At 44.2% G+C, this 20331-nt stretch overlaps 1 long non-coding RNA gene across 1 annotated transcript; it reads right to left on the reverse strand.

The window, feature by feature from the left end:
- Positions 1-1284: 1284 nt before the first annotated feature.
- Positions 1285-2390, reverse strand: LOC119268717. Its single transcript, XR_005133265.1, has 2 exons — positions 1531-2390; positions 1285-1439 (listed from the first exon to the last, which is right to left on the reverse strand). It is a non-coding gene; the product is annotated as an uncharacterized LOC119268717 (long non-coding RNA).
- Between the last annotated feature and the right edge of the window lie 17941 nt (positions 2391-20331).

The raw sequence follows: 20331 nt of genomic DNA on the forward strand, positions 1-20331 counted from the left end.
GCCATAATTTGCCTCCGAACGCCTCCTCCGCTAGCTCTGGCTTGACCGGGCATAGGCCAAAGGGAAACGTTTCCTGTCGGTGCGCCGGCCGAATCGTTCCGCCGGCTGCACGCGCGTCGTTGATTAAAGCCAGATCGTACGACCTTCGATTCGGCCGTGACACAGCCCGTGAGCCAACCAACTCTAGTCATCACGTGGCTCACTTTCCACCACATACAATTCATCCTTATCTCTTCACAAGGAGGGGAACCGGGACCCTTCTTCCTCCTCTGTCTCTTTGCTGCTTCATTCTTTTCATCTTGGCCATAGAAAAAGCTCGCGCGCGTGCTGACTCCTTGGCACCGTCAAGCCGTCCACCACCACCACGCACAACCTTCTTCAATCCTCGCGGCCATGAGCTTCGACCCCCTCCCCCTTCCCCACCCAGTGAATGGCGATGTTACATACACGCCGCTTTTTTGCTGGAACCAGCTACACAGAGAGCTACAACCAGCACCGCGGGGGAGCTGGAACCAGCCGTTCCAGAGCAGCGACGGCACATGCCGTTTGCTGGAACCGGCATTTCGGGGAGCTGCAACCAGCTTTGCGGATAGCTGCAACCTGCAAGACTGCTAGCACCGGTGTGGCCGCCATTTTTTGGGAGTGATTGTTTTTGCTACAACTAGTCCAAATTTTGTTACCACCATCTTCGATTTATGCTATCACCGTCTTTGATTTTTGCTACCACCCTATTTTTTCTATTTTTTTGCTGGATGTATCTGGAACCACTTCAATTTATTTTGTTACCACTGCCTTTGATTTGTGCTACCACCGTCTTCATTTTTTGCTACCACCGTATTTGATTTTTTGCCAGATCCATCTTTTTTCATGGAACCACTCCAAATTTGCTACTGCCATCTTTTTGTTTTGCTACCACTGTATTTGATTTTTGCTACCATCCCCTTCTGATTTTTTACTGGAACCAGAGAATTTATTTTGTTATAACCAGCAAATTTCTGTTGCTACCACATCGTGTGCAAACGCTACAACGATTAATTCCAGCGGAAAAGCTGCAAACTGGAGGCCAATTTTTTGCTGGACCCTACAAATTGCTGCATTGGGGGTGGCCCAGTGAGCACCGGTGCTACAACCGGCAAGCGGCTCCGGCGTGCGCTCCGACGAGCAACTCCGACGTGCACTCCATCGAGCGGATCCGGCGAGCATGAGGACGAGCGGCTCTGGTGAGCTGCTAGCGAGGGCGGTCAGAGGTCATGGAGTTGTACATGAGCGAGGGTTTTTTTTCCTTTTTTTTTATCTGGATCTGACGGTTACATATGGCTGTATCCAACGCTGGGGCGTTGACCGGCCGAAAATTTCGGCCGGCGCGCCGGCGCCTAGTAGTCGCCTAGGCCAAAGCTCCACCAGCAATCAGCGCGCCAGAAACAACAGCGAGAGTCCTCCTGGTTCCACACGAGAGACAGTGAGGAGGCAAACACTGCATTCCACGACGCAATTGGAAAGAATAGCAAGAAAAAAAATAAGGGAGCAAACCTCTTGGAAGCCAGAAGCACCTGTCCGCGGTCCGTCAACTGCAGCAGCTGCAGAGACGGCATGTCGCCGCCGCGAGATGGCCACCCCGAGATCTCACGTACGGCAACAGCGCGGAATCAGGGCGTCCCCCCCTCGACACGGAGCATCGCTGCAACCGAATTAGACACAAGAAAAATGAGTAAATTGCTCAAAACCACCACATTTGTGGCTAGGGTACTTCAAAACCACCATTTTTGTCAAAAATCACAAAAAACCACCACTTCTGCGCCTAGTGAATAACAAATCGCACTGAATCAGATGTTAGTCGTGACTAACAACAAAACTGAAGAGCGGGACCCGTTCGTCAGGCTGATGTGGATAAAACTAGTCCTAGTCAATGTGTTGACCCGCTGAGGTGGACACAGGGCCCAACCTGTCAGCCACATGTCTTATTTCCCCATTCTCTTCTTCATCCTCAGGCCACCACGCCACCATGTCGACCGCTACCACCGTGCCATGCACCTGCCCGCAACCATCTTCGCTAGCCTCGCCGGCTCCGACCGCCTCACTTGACACAGCGGCGACGCCCTACGAGCTTCCCTCGTCACTAGCCGCCGGATCTAGGCACCGGCCACCGGATCCACCCCGCAAGGCGCCGTGGTCCGCTGCCTCCTCCCCAGCAGCCTACAGCAGCGATGCGGGCACGCAGGGCCTCGTCCTCGCCGGAGTAGGCTGGGACGCGGGCTCCGCCTCGCCGGAGCGGGCACGCAGGGCCTCGGCTTCGCCGGAGTAGACTGGGACGCGGGCACGCACGGGCTCCACCTCGCCAGAGCGGGCACGCGGGGCCTCGGTCTCACCGGAGCGGGCAGGCGCGGGGCCTTGGTATCGCCGGAGTGGGCAGGGGTACGGGCACACGGGGCCGGAGCGGGCACGGGGCGCCTCGATCTCGCCGGAGGGGTTCGACCTCGCTGGAGTGGGCAGGGGCGCGGACACGCCGGAGTTCGGCCTCGCCGGAGCGGGCAAGGGCGCACCGGGGTGGGGGGGGGGGCTCGCCGTTGTCGTTCATCCATGGCCGCAGCTCCGGTGAAAAGGAAGGAGAGGAGGGAAGAGAAGGAAAGGAGAGAGGAGACAAGATGTGTGGCTGACAGGTGGGACCCTGGTCCACACCAACAGGTCAAACATTGACTATGACTTGTCTTCGCCACATCAGGCTGGATAGACAGGTCCCACCCGTCAGTTTTACTATTAGACGCGCTCAATTTCGGATCAGTGCGATTTGTTATTCACTAGGCGCAGAAGTGGTGGTTTTTTATGATTTTTGATAAAGATGGTGGTTTTGGAGTATCCTAGCCACAAATGTGGTGGTTTTGAGCAATTTACTCCAAGAAAAGTACACAACTTTTAAGTCCAGGTCAAGTGAATGAGGCGCCGTCAGTACGGGAGAGGAGAGTATGGGAGAGGAGATAAAAGAATGGACGAATTTGGGGGCGGAATCGGGCGAGCGGCGGGGCCTGTGGTGGGAAGTGAGAGCAGGCGGCGAAGTTAAGGCTTTACGCAATTGGAAAGAATAGCAAGAAAAATGGGCTATCTCAACATGAATATATATACTTCCTCTGTTTCAAATTACTCGTCGCCGAAATGGACGTATCTAGAACAAAAATACATCTAGATACATACATACGTGCGACAAGTAATTCGGAACGGAGGGAGTATATGAAAATACAATCAAGAGCGCCACACGGTACCAATCACTGGCTCAGTGGTTGGGCATGCGGTTGTGCAGCCTAACGACCCGAGTTCAACGGATTGATCGCTGGTCGGCCGTCGGCACGGTGGTGGGTGCGACTCGTCGGCAGCTGGGCAGATCCGCGGTATTCTACCCTTGTCTGGCCCTTGACAGCGCGGGCAACTACGGGGGAAACCCTAGATCTCCTTGGAATCGAGCGATGGCGGCGCTTTTGCGTCGTAGTCCCTCTTTAGGGCATTGTTTTGGAGTTTGCTCTGGTTGAAGGGACCATCGACGTTGGCGGCGCACGTTTGGTGGAGCAACTGCCGATGAAAATCGCGCCGACTACGGTCAGGGCGGACGATGGCGGCGTGTTAGATGTCGTTCCCTTGTCGAGGCATCGTCGTTGCAGTCTGCCTCATCAGGCTCGAGATGCTCCGGGGGAAACCCTAGATCTGGGTCTTCCGGATCGGACGATGATGGCGTTTTATCGCTTTCCCTCCTGGGGGCATCGTTTTGGAGTAAGTGCTGGCTGGGGGGATGGTGGAGCGGTGCTTCATCTCACACATCGATGTCGGCGGATATCGGCGGCATGGCGTTGTGGAGGCTCGGCGTCCGATGCACGGAGATGGACTCGCGCGGGAGAAGGTTGTTGTCTGGCGTCATGGTGACGTCGATGGCAGAGTGGCCAGACAAGGTAGAAGCCTCAATATGATCTGAAGACGGACCTGTGGAAGATGGCGGCGACGACACACGAGTGCGTCTGACCGGATTGTGCCCCAGACCCGGTATGTGGCTCGGCTGGGGCTTCCAAATATGTTTCGGCTTCCGACTTTTGACGTTAGGCTTAGGTGAGTGGTTTGGGTACTGGCCCAGCTAGCACCCATTCATCATTTTGGATAGGAGTAGCGGCATGTGTTGCCAAGATGGTGGATTCAGGCACATTGTTGTAATACTTTTTAAGGTCCTCGAGAATAATCAATAAAGTGGTCGTATGCATCTCCCAGATGCAGAGGCCGGGGGTCATCCTCCTTTTCTAAAAAAAACAATCTAAAATGTAGCAAAATCTAGTGTTCACTATATATAGGAGAAGCTCATCCTAAGCAATGCATGAAAATGAACATGTATACAATGCAAAAAAGCATGCTATGTACATCAAGATGCAAAGATGGCTACCCCTACCATGATACAAAGTGAATATACATATGCTACAAGTGAAGCTCCAAGACCCAGCTCAAAAAGGTAGGCAAACACACACCAAGCTCTCCTCGCAAGCGGGCAAAGGTTGCTTGGTCAAGTGGTTTTGTGAAGATATCGGCTAGCTGGTCTTGGGTAGAAACGTGGGCAAGCTCTATGTCTCCCTTCTCAACATGATCTCTCAGGAAATGGTACCTCACCTCTATGTGTTTAGTTTTGGAGTGGAGCACTGGATTCTTGGCTACGCTTATGGCACTAGTGCTATCACATACAAGTGGAACATGGGTAAAGCTCAAGCCAAAATCTCTCATGGTGTACATGATCCAAAGCAGCTGGAGCAACAACTAGCGGCAGCAACATACTCAGCCTCTGTAGTGGATTGGGCAACGCTAGACTGATTGCGAGAAGACCAAGACACCAAAGAGGAACCCATAAACTGACACTGCCCACAAGTAGATTTACGATCCAACCGACACCCAGCAAAATCAGCATCCGAAAAACCATGGAGGGTAAGAGTCGAAGAAGCAGCATACCAAAGACCCAAGTCAGGAGTGTATTTCAAATACCTGAAGATCCTCTTGACGGCTTGCCTGTGTGAAGTCCTCGGCGAATCCTAAAAACGAGCGCACAGACACACGCTGAATTGTATGTCCGGCCTTGTTGCCGTCAAGTAGAGGAGGGAGCCGATCATGCTCCGGTACTCCTTCTGGTCCACGGGTTCTCCGTCCTCGTCCGCATCCAAGGCTGTAGTCGTACTCATCGGTGTCGTCATTGGCTTGGAGTCGCTCATCTCGAACTTCTTGAGAATGTCCTTCGTGTACTTGCTTTGGTGCACGAATGTTTCGTCCTTGTGTTGCTTGATCTGCAGCCCGAGAAAGAACTGTAGTTCTCCCATCATCGACATCTCGAACTCCCTGCTCATATCTTCTGCAAACTTGGAAACCATAGCATGAGAGGAGCCACCAAAAATGATATCATCCACGTAAATCTGAACAATCAGAATATCAGTGCCATGCCTCAAGAGAAAAAAGTGTCTTATTGATGACCTACAAGTATAGGAGATCTATCATAGTCCTTTCGATAAGTAAGAGTGTCGAACCCAACGAGGAGCAGAAGGAAATGATAAGCGGTTTTCAGCAAGGTATTCTATGCAAGTACTGAAATAAGTGGTAACATATAGTTTTGTGATAAGGTAAATTGTAATGAGCAACAAGTAACTAAAGTAAATAAGGTGCAACAAGGTGGCCCAATCCTTTTTGTAGCAAAGGACAAGCCGGAACAAACTCTTATAATAGGAAAAGCGCTCCCGAGGACACATGGGAATATCGTCAAGCTAGTTTTCATCACGTTCATATGATTCACGTTCGGTACTTTGATAATTTGATATGTGGGTGGACCGGTGCTTGGGTGTTGTTCTTACTTGAACAAGCATCCCACTTATGATTAACCTCTATTGCAAGCATCCGCAACTACAACAAAAGTATTAAGGTAAACCTAACCATAGCATGAAACAAGTGGATCCAAATCAGCCCCTTACGAAGCAACGCATAAACTAGGGTTTAAGCTTCTGTCACTCTAGCAACCCATCATCTACTTATTACTTCCCAATGCCTTCCTTTAGGCCCAAATAATGGTGAAGTGTTATGTAGTCGACGTTCACATAACACCACTAGAGGCTAGACAACATACATCTCATCAAAATATCGAACGAATACCAAATTCACATGACTACTAATAGCAAGACTTCTCCCTTGTCCTCAGGAACAAACGTAACTACTCACAAAGCATATTCATGTTCATAATGAGAGGGCTAATAATATGCATATAGGATCTGAACATATGATCTTCCACCAAATAAACCAACTAGCATCAACTACAAGGAGTAATCAACACTACTAGCAACCTACTAGCACCAATCCCGGACTTGGAGACAAGAATTGGATACAAGAGATGAACTAGGGTTTGGAGATGAGATGGTGCTGGTGAAGATGTTGATGGAGATTGCCCTCTCCCGATGAGAGGAGCATTGGTGATGACGATGGTGATGATTTCCCCCTCCCGGAGGGAAGTGTCCCCGGCAGAACAGCTCTGCCGGAGCTCTAGATTGGTTCCGCCAAGGTTCCGCCTCGTGGCGGCGGAGTCTCGTCCCGAAAGGTTCCTTCTTATTTTTTCTCATCGAAAGACTTCATATAGGAGAAGATGGGCGTCGGAGAGCCACCAGGGGGCCCACGAGGTAGGGGGCGTGCGGGGGCGCCCCCCACCCTCGTGAGCAGGGTGTGGGCCCCTGGCCTTCATCTTTGGCGAGGATTTTTCTTTATTTATTTTAAGATGTTCCGTGGAGTTTTAGGACTTTTGGAGTTGCGCAGAATAGGTCTCTAATATTTGCTCCTTTTCCAGCCCAGAATTCCAGCTGCCGGCATTCTCCCTCCTTATGTAAACCTTGTAAAATAAGAGAGAATAGCCATAAGTATTGTGACATAACGTGAAATAACAACCCATAATGCAATAAATATTGATATAAAAGCATGATGCAAAATGTACGTATCAACTCCCCCAAGCTTAGACCTCGCTTGTCCTCAAGCGAAAAGCCAATAACAATAAATATGTCCTCATGTTTAGAGGTAGAGGCGTTGATAAAAATAAAATACGGACATGAAGGCATCATGATTATTCTCATAACGGCAACATATATAGATTTTGTCATATGATTACTTATGTTTAAGTGATGATCTATTTACAATGCAAAAGTATGAATCAGAAACCTTATTGAGCACCAACAAACTATAACCTCAGTCATTGAAGCAATTGCAATTTATCATAACATCGGAAAGAGTCTATGTCAGAACTAAAGCAAGTCCACATACTCAACTATCATCTAGTCCTTCATAATTGCTAACACTCACGCAATACTCGTGGTTACGGAGTTTTAATCGGACACAGAGAAAGATAGGGGCTTATAGTTTTGCCCCACAACTTTTTACCTCAAGGGTAATGTCAACAATAATAATTCATGCTCCCCTACATCCAATTAGATATGTATATCATGTTCTTTCCAACATGCTGGGCTTGCCAAAGGATAAAATGAAAAAGGAAAGGTGAAGATCATCGTGACACTTGCATAAGGTAGAAGATAATAATAAAATATAGGCCCTTCGCAGAGGGAAGCAGAGGTTGCCATGCGCTTTTATGGTTGGATGCATAAAATCTCAATGCGAAAGAACGTCACTTTATATTGCCCCTTGTGATATGAACCTTTATTATGCAGTCTGTCGCTTTTATTACTTCCACATCACAAGATCGTATAAAGCTTATTTCTCCCACACCAATCAATCATACATATTTAGAGCAATTTTTATTGCTTTGCACCGATGACAACTTACTTGAAGGATCTTACTCAATCCATAGGTAGATATGGTGTACTCTCATGGCAAAACTGGTTTAAGGGTATTTGGAAGCACAAGTAGTATCTCTACTTGGTGCTGAGAATTTGGTTAGCAAGAGGGGGAAAGGCAAGCTCAACACGTTAGAGGATCCATAACAACATACTTTATCTCAGATATAAGAAAACATAACTTATTATGTTGTCTTCCTTGTCCAACATCAACTCTTTAGCATGTAATATTTTAATGAGTGCTCCCAATCATAAAAGGTGTCAATGATAATATATATATGTGAAACCTCTCTTTCCTTATTACTCCCTCCGTCCCAAAATTCTTGTCTTAGATTTATCTATATACGGATGTATCTAACACTAAAACATGAATAGATACATCCGTATGTAGACAAATTTAAGACAAGAATTTTGGGATGGAGGGAGTACTTCTTATTAATTGCAACGATGACCAAAGCTATGTCTGCCAACTCCCAACAACTTTTAATCATCATACTCTTTCTATGTGAAGTCATTACTCTCAATAAGATCAATATGGACTCTTTGTTTCTTTTTATTCTTTTTTACTACAAGGATACCCCCTATAAAGCAACACATATTCTCCATCGTTTTAACTATTTGTTGCAAAATTAACACTAGATACACATATAAGTGGTGTAGCATATGCATTGCAGGCTTGCGGCTCATGACCCTGTCGTGGTGCAACAGATCTTATTTGTTGCTATGTATTGGTTGCAAATTATATCTATTATAAGACTATAAATATACAAATTTAAAAATAAAAAAATAATTCAGCACAAAAAGAAATTGAGTAGACACGTTGTTACCCATTGTGTGGCGCGAAAAACTTTTTTTTACGGATATGTAGCGCGAAAATCTGTTTAACCGTCCAAGCAAAACCAAATCGTGCGAAGTCCACCACTTTTATTCTCCGATCTAGATTGATATTCGCCTTCAGGTCCGGATCAATCTAGGTCTTGTACGACACAAATCAATCATCCAATCTCCTCCCGCTGAGCGGAAAGGCTGGAAGGCGGACGGACAGGGGGGCGGCGCGAAGGCGACGACGGACAAGGGAGCGCTGGCTTTGTGGGCAGTGAAGAATTTAGAAGCGGCAAGGCCGCAGTAGGAAAGCTGCAAGTCGTCTGCTATCGTCCCTGCTCCTCTGGCTGCCCATCCAGCCTGCCCGCCGGTGGCGCGCCGCTCCTCCGGCCGCCCTTCTTCTTCCTCACCGTGTACGGGCGAGACTGGCCTCCGAGGTAACCCTCCCTCCCTTCCTCCTTCCCTTCTCCTCTCATCCACTGACCTTATTCGTGGCCACCTCGAGACATGGCCGTGGGATGTGATTTGGTAGATAATGAAGGGGATGGACTGTCAGATAGGAGATATGGATCCATTCCCCTGGTTTTGCGATCAAATCATATGAGAGAGAGGAGCTTCAGGCTTGTTTCAATTTCAGAGATATACTGTACCACCTGGGCTGTGTTTAGTTGTTTGGGATTTGTTCCCCATAGGGAATTGATCACCGTACGTGTGGTTTGAGTGAAACCTGTGTCTGTCACTTTAATTCTTGTTGGGATTTATCCCCTATCCCTCCTAATCGCTGTCCACTTCATTGTTGTTCGGTTGGTCGGGGATTGAACAAAATCTGTACAGGAATACAGTTTAAATGTTGCACCAAGTAAACATTCATCAATGAATTCAGTTTGTATAGGGAATGCTTGAAATATTCAGGGAATGGAGTGTAAGCATTGCATTGAGTAAACATTCATATCTGAATTCAGTTTTTACAGGGAATATTTGATACAAATATTCAGGAAATATAGTGTAAGCAAGGTTAGATATTATAGTTGAAGTTTCAGAGATACTAAAGAGTTTTGGGATTGTAAATATTCAAAGAAACAATTTTTTTAATGTGAGTGCACCATGACCAACACATAATAGTATCTCACTCAACGGTGTGACCTCCCCCAGCTTGAGTCTATCCTTGTGTACCTGCAATCACAAACGTTGGCGATTTTTTTGTAACATTTATTATCGGCTACAAGTCACTAAAAATGTGACATGGATTTGCACAAGGAAAAGGGTAAGTAATTCAGTCAATCATGATGACTAAAAAGTTGGTTGACCTAAGAAAAAGTCTACAAAGTCCTAGTACTCCTCCTCCCTTCTGTTTCTAAATGTGATCCCTTATTATCATATCCACTGCTAAACTAATAACATTTAAGTTGGAGTATATTTTTAGTATAGAGTCCATGTATATATGGGAGTAAGACAACACAAGTGAGCATACTCAGAACAAGGACCCTAATTTGCAACATAAATATGAACATGTATGTACAAGACTCTTCTAAGGTAATAACAGATTTGTGTCCAGGAATGGAGCACATCGATAATAAGAACAAGGCAAAGATTATATTCTTATAAAGCAAATGTACAAGAGTGTATACAGATCAAAGAATATTTTTGTGTATACTTGTATGGCATATGTTTAGAATATTTTTGCTTGTAATGAACGGTCGGATCAAAGAATTCAGGTTGTATGATAAGGTTCTAGGTGTTTGTGACTAGCTGAACTTTGGCAGCTGCTGCCGGTGTTGTATCATGATGAAAATTCAATCGATCAACAATTGAATTGGACTATATGAACTTGCTAGCTACTGCCGTACAAGACGTGACAACTAGTTATACTATTTACTGCTTGTGATGTACTATGTGTTTACAGATTTTACCTAGCTATACTATGTGTTCACAAATTTACTATCATTCTGTGATGTTGGATGTCAAGTTTACCATTGTTAGGAAATGGTGTACAATCTGGTGTATAAAGTTCGCACATGAAACTTACTACTCTATTGCTTCTACATGCAGGTTCGATGGAAAATGAAAACGTCACTGATCTGAAATTGTGGAGCCTAGTTTAAGTGACGAATTCATTAGTGTTATTTGCTATCTTTTGTTTTATGTCCATGTAATAACTCGGATAAGAAGATTTCTAGGTGTGACTATCGTAAAGTGTCAACACTTGATTCCAAATTGGTGTTGGTTGTTCTGTTTGCTACACATTCTCCGCCCCCTTCTTCACTAAGGCACAAATTGTATCACTCCTTTACAAAAACTTTGAAATGTACCTGCTCATACTTTTTATACAAAAATTCCATCAGACAAGGACAGCCGCGCTATCTGATCCCCAGCGAAGTCCTCTGCCGCTGCTGTTCGGCTCCTAGTCTTCCTCTCTGCTGCTCCTCTCCACGCTCTCATACTGCAGATCGCTGCTACTGCTCTTCTTCACCTCCTACATATGCTGCAATTTTGAACTGAAGACAATTGTCTTACAATTTATTTATTTTGAAAACTAAAAATTACTACGTTTTGGGAACTCATCATAAAATTTGAGAAAAATTCGATAATCATATTTCTATATAAAGTATGAGCAGGTGCATTTCAAAGTTTTTGTAAATACCCCCTTCGGTCCTTTTTACAGTGCATACAAAAATGGTCTCAAGTCAAACTTCATAAAGTTTGACCATTTTATATGAAAAAATATATCAAGATCTATAATACTAAAGTTATACAATAGGAAGACTAAATTCATGACGCATCTAATTGTATTAATTTTGTAATGTGAATGTTGTTATTTTTTTCTATAAAGTTGGTCAGACTTTATGAAATTTGAATTCAAACAAATATTATATGCGGAGTAAAAAGGACCGGAGGGAGTATCTTCTTCCATTGGCCCACAAATAGTTATGTGGTAGTCGGCTGTCCAAAAGTATTTCCATCCATTCAAAACAAATTAGAATGAACCGGATGAATTTAACCAAACACGATGGAATTCACTAAAGTATGTATATAATTTACATAAAATGGATGACATTTGTCCGTTTAACTAAAAAATTAAAAAAAAAACTAGGCTAACTTATAGCGGAGGTGTCCTTGTATGCGTGCCCACCCAGACAGGCCACACCGTTGTCGTTGGAGTAGTCCTTCCAGCAGCGGAAGGGTGCCGGGGCACGACAACCCTTTCCGGTCATGGCCTGGTGCTCGCGGAGGAGCCGCTCCGCTTCTCATGCACCACTCCTTACCGAGTGCCTCGCCGCCCTTTCCTCAGCTGACAAGATGCCTACCTGATGGACTTACCGCGCTGCACCACTCCTATCGTGCCGCCTGCCTCAGCCCTCTCCTATGCCGACATGATAGCCCACGACGAGGAATCGGCACTGCCGTGGCCACCGAGGTAGTGGAGGTGAACGCTCGTCTTCGCGATCACCGGTGGTCCATCCTCCTTGAAGGAATTGCCGCGTTGCACCACTGTTGTCGTGCCTCCGGCTTGGTTACTTTCTCCTCATCTGACACGATGCCCCATGACGAGGAGTCGGCGTTGCCTCGACCCCATGGTAGTGGAGGACATGGTTGTGTGCCTTCGCGATTGCCGGCGGCACCTCCTCCTTGACGGAATTGCAGCGTTGCGCCACTCCTGCTGTGCTGCCTGCCTCACCTCCCTCTCCTCTACTGGCACGATGGACCGCGACGAGGAGTCGACGCTGCCGCGACCACTGAGGTAGTGGAGGAGGTGATCATACACCTTTGCAATCGCCGTCGACACCTCCTCCTTGGCGGACTTGCTGTGTTGCGCCACTCCTACCGCGCCGCCCACTTCAACGCCTTCTCCTCAGCCAACATGATGGCCCGTGACAAGAAGTCAGCCCCGCTGCAGCCACCGAGTTAGTGGAGGATATGGCTGCATGCCCTTGCAATCGCCGGCGACACCTCCTCCTTGACGGACTTGTCGCGGTGTGCCACTCCTACCACGCAGCCTGCCTCGTCGCCCTCTCCTTAGGAGACATGATGGACCGTGAAAAGGAGTTGGCCCCGCAATGGCCACCGAGGTAGTGGAGGATATGCTCGTGCGCCTTTGCGATCGCCGACGGCACCTCCTTCTTGACGGACTTATCGTGTTGCACCACTCCTACCGTGTTGCCTGCCTCGCCTCCCTCTGCTCAGCCGACACGATGGCCCGTGATGAGGAGTTGGCGCCGTTGCGGCCACTGAGGTAGTGGAGGAGGTGGCCGCTCGCCTTTGCGTTCGCAAGCGGCAACTCCTCCTTGATGGAATTGCCGCGATGTGCGACTGTTATTGTGCAGCCAGCCTCGCCGCCCTCACCTCAGCGAACACGATGGTTATGTGCCGGTAAAGGTGACTCCTCAGGCGGCGCCCAATCTGGACGCCGTGGTTGCCTATGGGGGACAACTAGTGATCTTGGATATGATGGACGGCAACTAGTGATTTTGGACGACAATCATACATGTAGGTCGTAACATGCAAGCTAGGAATTTTTTGTTTTGGATTAACTTTTTCGATTGTTTGAGTATTAGTATTCATTTTTTACTTCACCCATATTGCACTTAGTTTGTACAAACATAGAAGAAACACGTTCTACTTGGCACAAATATATGTACGAGTGCCCGTCATGGGCTAGATGATAATAAGAAAATTTATAATTTGTTTGGCTTCAAATTGTTAGACACCCTCGTAATTTATTTATTTTTGGTTTCACACCAATTTTTACCTTTCCCTCCATTCTCTCCCGCCAATAGCGAACAAAAAAAAATAATACACGCGTTACATTACCAAGGCCCCACCTGTCATAGGAATCCAAGACCGAGACTAACATCAGTCAAACAGATCGTGATGAGGTAACTGCACAAATAAAATCGGAAACCTCCCCCATATCAGCGCGGTTCCCTTCCTCGTCTCCTAATGGACTCATCGCATGCCCGGCGGCCGGTGGGCAAGGCATCACCCCGAGCTGATCAAGGTTAGTTCCCGACCCACTCTCACACAATTCATCCTCACTTGCTCCCTACTCCACCGATCTGTTCTCTTAATCAGTTCACATCTCTCGCCAGGCAAATATCGCTGCCAGATTCTCCAGATCCGTCTGGTACGTGGTGGCAAACAATCCTCCGAGTTCATGAAGTTAGTGCGCTGCTCCTTATCTCATCTCATTGTTGCAATTCATGCCCTCCGTATTGGTTCTCATCTGTTTTTTCACCCACCAATCGATATACAGAGATACTTCTTTTTCTGATTTTTTTGCGCAGTTACCTCCTCGCGATTTGTTTTCGAGAACAAACAGACAACACCGGTGCAGGCTCTCTCTAGGATGGTGGAAGACGACACCTGGACATTAGAAGGGAGGAATAGGATCAAAAGTTTAAATAAAGTATGCAAAATACAATATAGGTTGTTTTGGAAACTACAGTATATAGCACACGGAGATTTGAAAATTACTATTCAATCCAGGAGAGACACCAAACATAAAAATTTGGATAGGATCCATGGGAAGGGGTAATCTCTGACGGACATAAGAATCAAGATATCTTATTAATAAAACAATGGTAACTTTTGCAATGAGTAAATCGAACATATGAATCCAATGAAGAGATCAACGCTTCTATCAAATTTTCTCTATAAGTACTATTTGAAGCATCTTTCCTATTTATTTTGCATTATATCATCCCTGCTTATGTTCTCAATATATCTTTATGATGCAGGGCTGCTGACAACCTGGTATGAGGAATACTGCTATGCTGCCCTCCATTTTCCTGTACAAAAAGTCACATTTTCACTTTCAGATAGTAACAAACTAATAATCATTATTCTGACAACTTTTTGTTGCAATTTGTGCTCTAGCTCGAGATACCAATTCAAGTTATGTTGCTTGTGGACATTCCAATCTTGTTGGACCGGTGAGTTGATTACAGGTTTTAGGATGGCAATTATTCTGTAGTTTGCAGCGACCTCCGGATCTTTTGTGGTCCGGAGTCCAGGATTAACACAAGTAGTAGTATGTTACTCCTAGTGATTTTGCCTTCAGCTTCACTGTTTCATATACACATTCTGTAAATTCTATTTCAGTTATGGGGATGGTTATCTCACACTTAACTGTTGGCATTTTATTTCTACTTTTGGTGAGGTGATTGCGACAATGGAGCGTGATGAAGCAACTATAATAGCCAATATTGATTATTCATTGACTGAGCAGAGGAGGTAAGCAGAATAACTCGCTTTTCCATGTCGCTGTTCTCAGCTTGGTGTAATAGACCGATATTTTGTTCAGGAAATTTCTTCCTCGGTGAAATAAATGATGTGGAGATCTTTAAAAGTTGGTGGATGTCCAGGGATTGGGTTCCATGTGGACTGTCCAGATTGCTCGGGTAGGCATGATCCGTGAAGCAAGAATCGCTGATTGCGAAGGCAAGCTCATGCTTCAGTTCCTGAGATGTTGTATGTGCCACATCTTTGCCTGTAGTTTGCACTGCAGCCACATAATGTGTGAAAAGGAGGCAAAACCAATAAGGAGAAATATAACATGTGCAACTTCCTGAGTTGTGAAATAATCGAACCCCAAGTAATAAAAATCATTGTTTTTTACTTCCTGAGTTGTGAAATATAATATTGGATGTTGTTCGTATTTTTTCAACATGTGCAGGTTGTTGGTCTACCTGTTCGGTTACTTCTGTTATGGTTAACATGGCAGGGAGAGATAGGTGTCTTGGATTTTGTCAGAAAGAAGATAGGTGTCCTGGATCAAATGGACCCCATTTTTTGGCTTGCTTTGGTCCTTACGTCAGTGGAGGCTATAAATGAATCATCTGATGTCTAAGAAATAACTACTAATGGTGAAGAAGGCTTCGCAGATTGTGATGATCCTAGTGCGGATGAAACTGAAGATGATGAGTTTGTTGCTCATTCCTTTCTGATTCAATATATGCTTATTCATCATCGTATAAAATATATAATTCATGGTTCTATATATTCAGTTGAAAATGCAGAAACAAAAGACTGTAAGAAGAGGAAGTTGAAACATATTTGGAACCTTCCAAATAAATTCTGCTACACACAAGGTATATTTCCATTACCATATACAAAATGTTCAAAATATAGTGCTCTAATGTTTATGTATCTACTGGTCATCTTGGCATCAAAATGTTGTTCAGAACAAAGAAACTTTGCTTAGAATGTTAGTGCACGTCAGGGAGAAAACTTCTACTGCAAACAAGCTGGCATATTTTCATAATCATATACAAATTTGTGTTCAAACTGTAGTGCTAGCTTGTTGATTTCTTTATACTTCTTTTTTGCTATCAGTGTGTTGTCCAGACCCAAAAAATAACAAAACGTGCTAATGCGGCCTATAATAGTGCTCAAGGTGGTTTGTTGAGTTGGTTGGGTGCAAGTGAACTACATTAAGAATGCTCAAATTCATTTCATATGTTCCCCTGTTTTTTCATTGGTGGTGAGCAGATTCTGCCAATTATTCCCCTACTCTGGTTTTCTCTATCAGGCAGGAACTAAAGTATTCTTGAAGAGCCTGAAAAACCATAACATCAACGTAGATCTTGCTACAATTGTAAGTTGTGATCCTAAATTTAAACTTCATGGTGCTGAAATTAGAAATGAATTATGGGAAGTTCATGTCGATATGGCACTTGTGAAAACTGAAAATTTGGTATAGAGTCGCAAAAACTGCAATACTCTCGGTAATGCAGAAAAAACGAAGATTGCATGGCCTTCAACCTTTGTACGTGACTCATACCTTGACTCTATTACTACTTGCATCATGTTAATGCATTGTGTGTTAACAATTCATTTGTTCCTTGCTTGTAGATTCAAAAGATAAATGGATGAGTATATGGGTGCATGGCAAGTATATTGCAGTGAGGATGTTGATGTTCTGGTTCATGATGATGATGATATGATGATGGATTCTTTCAGTTTTAGTTAAGTAGTAGGGATGATGTTCCTCCTAGATGTTGTTCCTAGGTTCAGTTATATTCTTAAAGTTGTAGGGATGTTGATGGATTCTTTCGGTTTAAGTTTCGGTGTCAAGAAAATAGTTAGATTATGCATCACATTTGGATGATGTTCCTCCTGTAATATACACTATTGTAATCCAACAGTTTTATCTAATATATGATTTCTTCCTGTCTTGAGCATATTCTTTTTTTCTCATAATTATTACTACCATTATGTGGAGCATTAATTTAATTGTTGGCAATTATTTACAGATGCAATAATATTATCCACATTATATATGTACCAACACATGAACCATTGGAAATTCTTCGTAGAAGCAATGGAATTTTGAGTCTAGTACATTGAGCACCAACATATATAAGTGTTGTAGAAGTCCGTTTTATCTGTTGTAGTCTTGCAACGGTCCTTTTACCAACGGCGATATAAGTGTTGCATTATGTGCTAGCAACACTGGATAAGGCTACGCATCCCAAACCGTTGGTAAAGTCACAAGCAACGCATATATGGACTTTTAGATACGGAAAAATGCGTTGCTATACGGGGGGTCATGTTGTAGTGTTTCTTCTTTTCTTTTATTCACCCAAGACCATGGCAAAATAATCAAGCCCTTGACTCAACACTAATCTTTATTATATATAGCTCACTGACTCGATTTCATAGAGAGATCATAAAGCAAAACTCAAAACTAGATCATGCCATAACTTTATTCTACTAGATCAAGATACTACTAAAAGGATCGAACTAAGAAAAACAGTAAAGATAGGAGATTGTGATGGTGATACGATACTGGGGCACCTCCCCCAAGCTTGGCAGTTTCCAAGGGGAGTGCCCATACCCATGTGATTATGTCTCCTTCTTTGTTGTTGGTGTAATATTCTTGGCGATGATTCCCCTCAAGATACGGTTCTCCTCCTCGAGCTTATTGACTTGCTGCTTGAGGTCCATTATTTCCTTGTGAAGCTTTCCTGTGATGGATAAAGCTCCTTGCACCCAAGGGTGTTGCATAGCTGCGGGAGAACAAGTGACACTCCTCTTCATATTTTCATAAGAAATAAATCTAACATCGGAAGGGATAACCGAGTTTGGAATAGCTGAGCTCTGTAGTTCCCCGAATGTGAACTCAGCTCGGAAGCGGGAGGTGACTTCTTGATCCTCCATGGCATCTACCATCATCAAGTCAGCCTCCATCTCTTCCTCCGTTGCTGGCCCAAAGTGGTCAGCGTCGCTGTTTGCCCTTGGTTCCGGTGCCGGATTAGATACCCGGCTCTCCCCGACCGACTCCTGAGAAGACATCTTGCTCTAATCTGCAGCAGCAACAGCTCGAAACAAAAGCAGAGGATATTTGCGTGATACGGGAGTCAAAACCTTCGGGAGAATATATAATGAATTTTTACCGACCAAAATACGTATCGTGCAAGAAAATGGAGTTCGGAGGGCACACGAGGTGCTCACGAGGTAGGGGGCGCGCCCAGGGGGGTAGGGCGTGCCCACCACCCTTGTGGGGCCCTCGTGTCCTTACCGGACTGCTACTTATTTTTCTATTTTTCTAAATATTCCAAAACAGAGAAATATTGCCTTAAAAGTTGTTTTGGAGTCAGTTTACTTACCGTACCACATACCTATTCCTTTCCGGAGTCTGAAACAGTCTGGAAAGTGTCTCTTATGTATTCCTCCGGGGTTACGGTTTCAATAATATTGGTTTCAACATTTATGGGATTACCTGAGATGTAATGTTTAATTCTTTGTCCGTTTACCACCTTCGGGTTCGTGCCTTCAAAGTTGTTGATTTTTATGGCACCGGAACGATAGACCTCCTCGATAAAGTAGGGGCCTTCCCATTTAGAGAGAAGTTTTCCTACAAAAAATCTTAAACGAGAGTTGTATAGCAATACATAATCACCTACATTAAACTCACGCTTCTGTATCCTTTTGTCATGCCATCTTTTAACTTTTTCTTTAAACAACTTGGCATTTTCATAAGCTTGGGTTCTCCATTCGTCAAGTGAGCTAATATCAAATAACCTCTTCTCACCAGCAAGTTTGAAATCATAGTTGAGCTCTTTAATAGCCCAATATGCCTTATGTTCTAGTTCGAGAGGTAAGTGACATGCTTTTCCATAGACCATTTTATACGGAGACATACCCATAGGATTTTTGTATGCAGTTCTATAAGCCCATAATGCATCATCAAGTTTCTTGGACCAATTCTTTCTAGACCTATTAACAGTCTCTTGCAAAATTAATTTGAGCTCTCTGTTGCTCAATTCTACTTGACCACTAGACTATGGGTGATAAGGAGACGCAATTCTATGATTAACATCATATTTAGCAAGCATTTTACGGAAAGCACCATGAATAAAATGTGAACCACCATCAGTCATTAAATATCTAGGGAATCCAAACCTCGGAAAAATAACTTCCTTAAGCATCTTAATAGAAGTGTTATGATCAGCACTACTAGTTGGAATAGCTTCTACCCACTTAGTAACGTAATCAACATCAACTAAAATATGTGTATATCCATTGGAGGCAGGAAAAGGTCCCATATAATCAAAGCCCCAAACATCAAATGGTTCAATAACAAGCGAATAATTCATAGGCATTTCCTGATGTCTACTAATATTACCAATTCTTTGACATTCATCACAAGACAAGACAAACTTACGGGCATCCTTGAAGAGAGTAGGTCAATAAAAACCGGATTGCAATACCTTATGTGCAGTTCTATCTCCAGCATGGTGTCCTCCATAAGCTTCGGAGTGGCACTTGCGTAGGATCTGTTCCTGTTCATGCTCAGGTACACAACGTCTAATAACACCATCTACTCCTTCTTTATAAAGATGTGGGTCATCCCAAAAGTAATGTCTCAAATCATAGAAAACCTTTTTCTTTTGTTGGTATGTGAAGCTAGGTGGTATAAATTTAGCAACAATATAATTAGCATAATCAGCATACCAAGGAGTACTATGAGAAGTACTTATAACATTTAATTGTTCATCAGGAAAGCTATCATCAATAGGTAGTGGGTCATCAAGAACATTTTCTAGCCTAGACAAGCTGCAACGGGGTTCTCAGCTCCCTTTCTATCAACGATATGCAAATCAAATTCTTGCAGCAAGAGAACCCATCTAATAAGTCTAGGTTTAGCATCTTTCTTTTCCATAAGATATTTAATAGCAGCATGATCAGTGTGAATAGTTACTTTAGAATCAACAATATAGGGTCACAAGCAAATACAACTGCTAAAAGTTCTTTTTCAGTAGTAGCATAATTTCTTTGAGCATTGTCTAGAGTCTTACTAGCATAATGGATAACATTTAGTTTCTTATCAACTCTTTGCCCTAGAACAACACCTACAGCATAATCACTAACATCACACATAATTTCAAATGGTAAATTCCAATCAGGTGGCTGAACAATATGTGCAGAGACTAATGCTTTCTTAAGTATTTCAAATGCTTCTACACAATCATCATCAAAGACAAATGGTATATCTTTTTGCAATAAATTAGTCAGAGGCCGAGAAATTTTTGAGAAGTCCTTAATGAACCTCCTATAAAATCTGGCGTGACCAAGGAAGCTTCTTATACCTTTGATGTCCTTAGGACATGGCATCTTTTCAATAGCATCAACCTTGGCTTTATAAACTTCAATACCTCTTTCAGAAACTTTGTGCCCCAAGACA

Source organism: Triticum dicoccoides, chromosome 3A (assembly GCF_002162155.2).
Source record: "Triticum dicoccoides isolate Atlit2015 ecotype Zavitan chromosome 3A, WEW_v2.0, whole genome shotgun sequence".
Lineage (NCBI taxonomy): Eukaryota > Viridiplantae > Streptophyta > Magnoliopsida > Poales > Poaceae > Triticum > Triticum dicoccoides.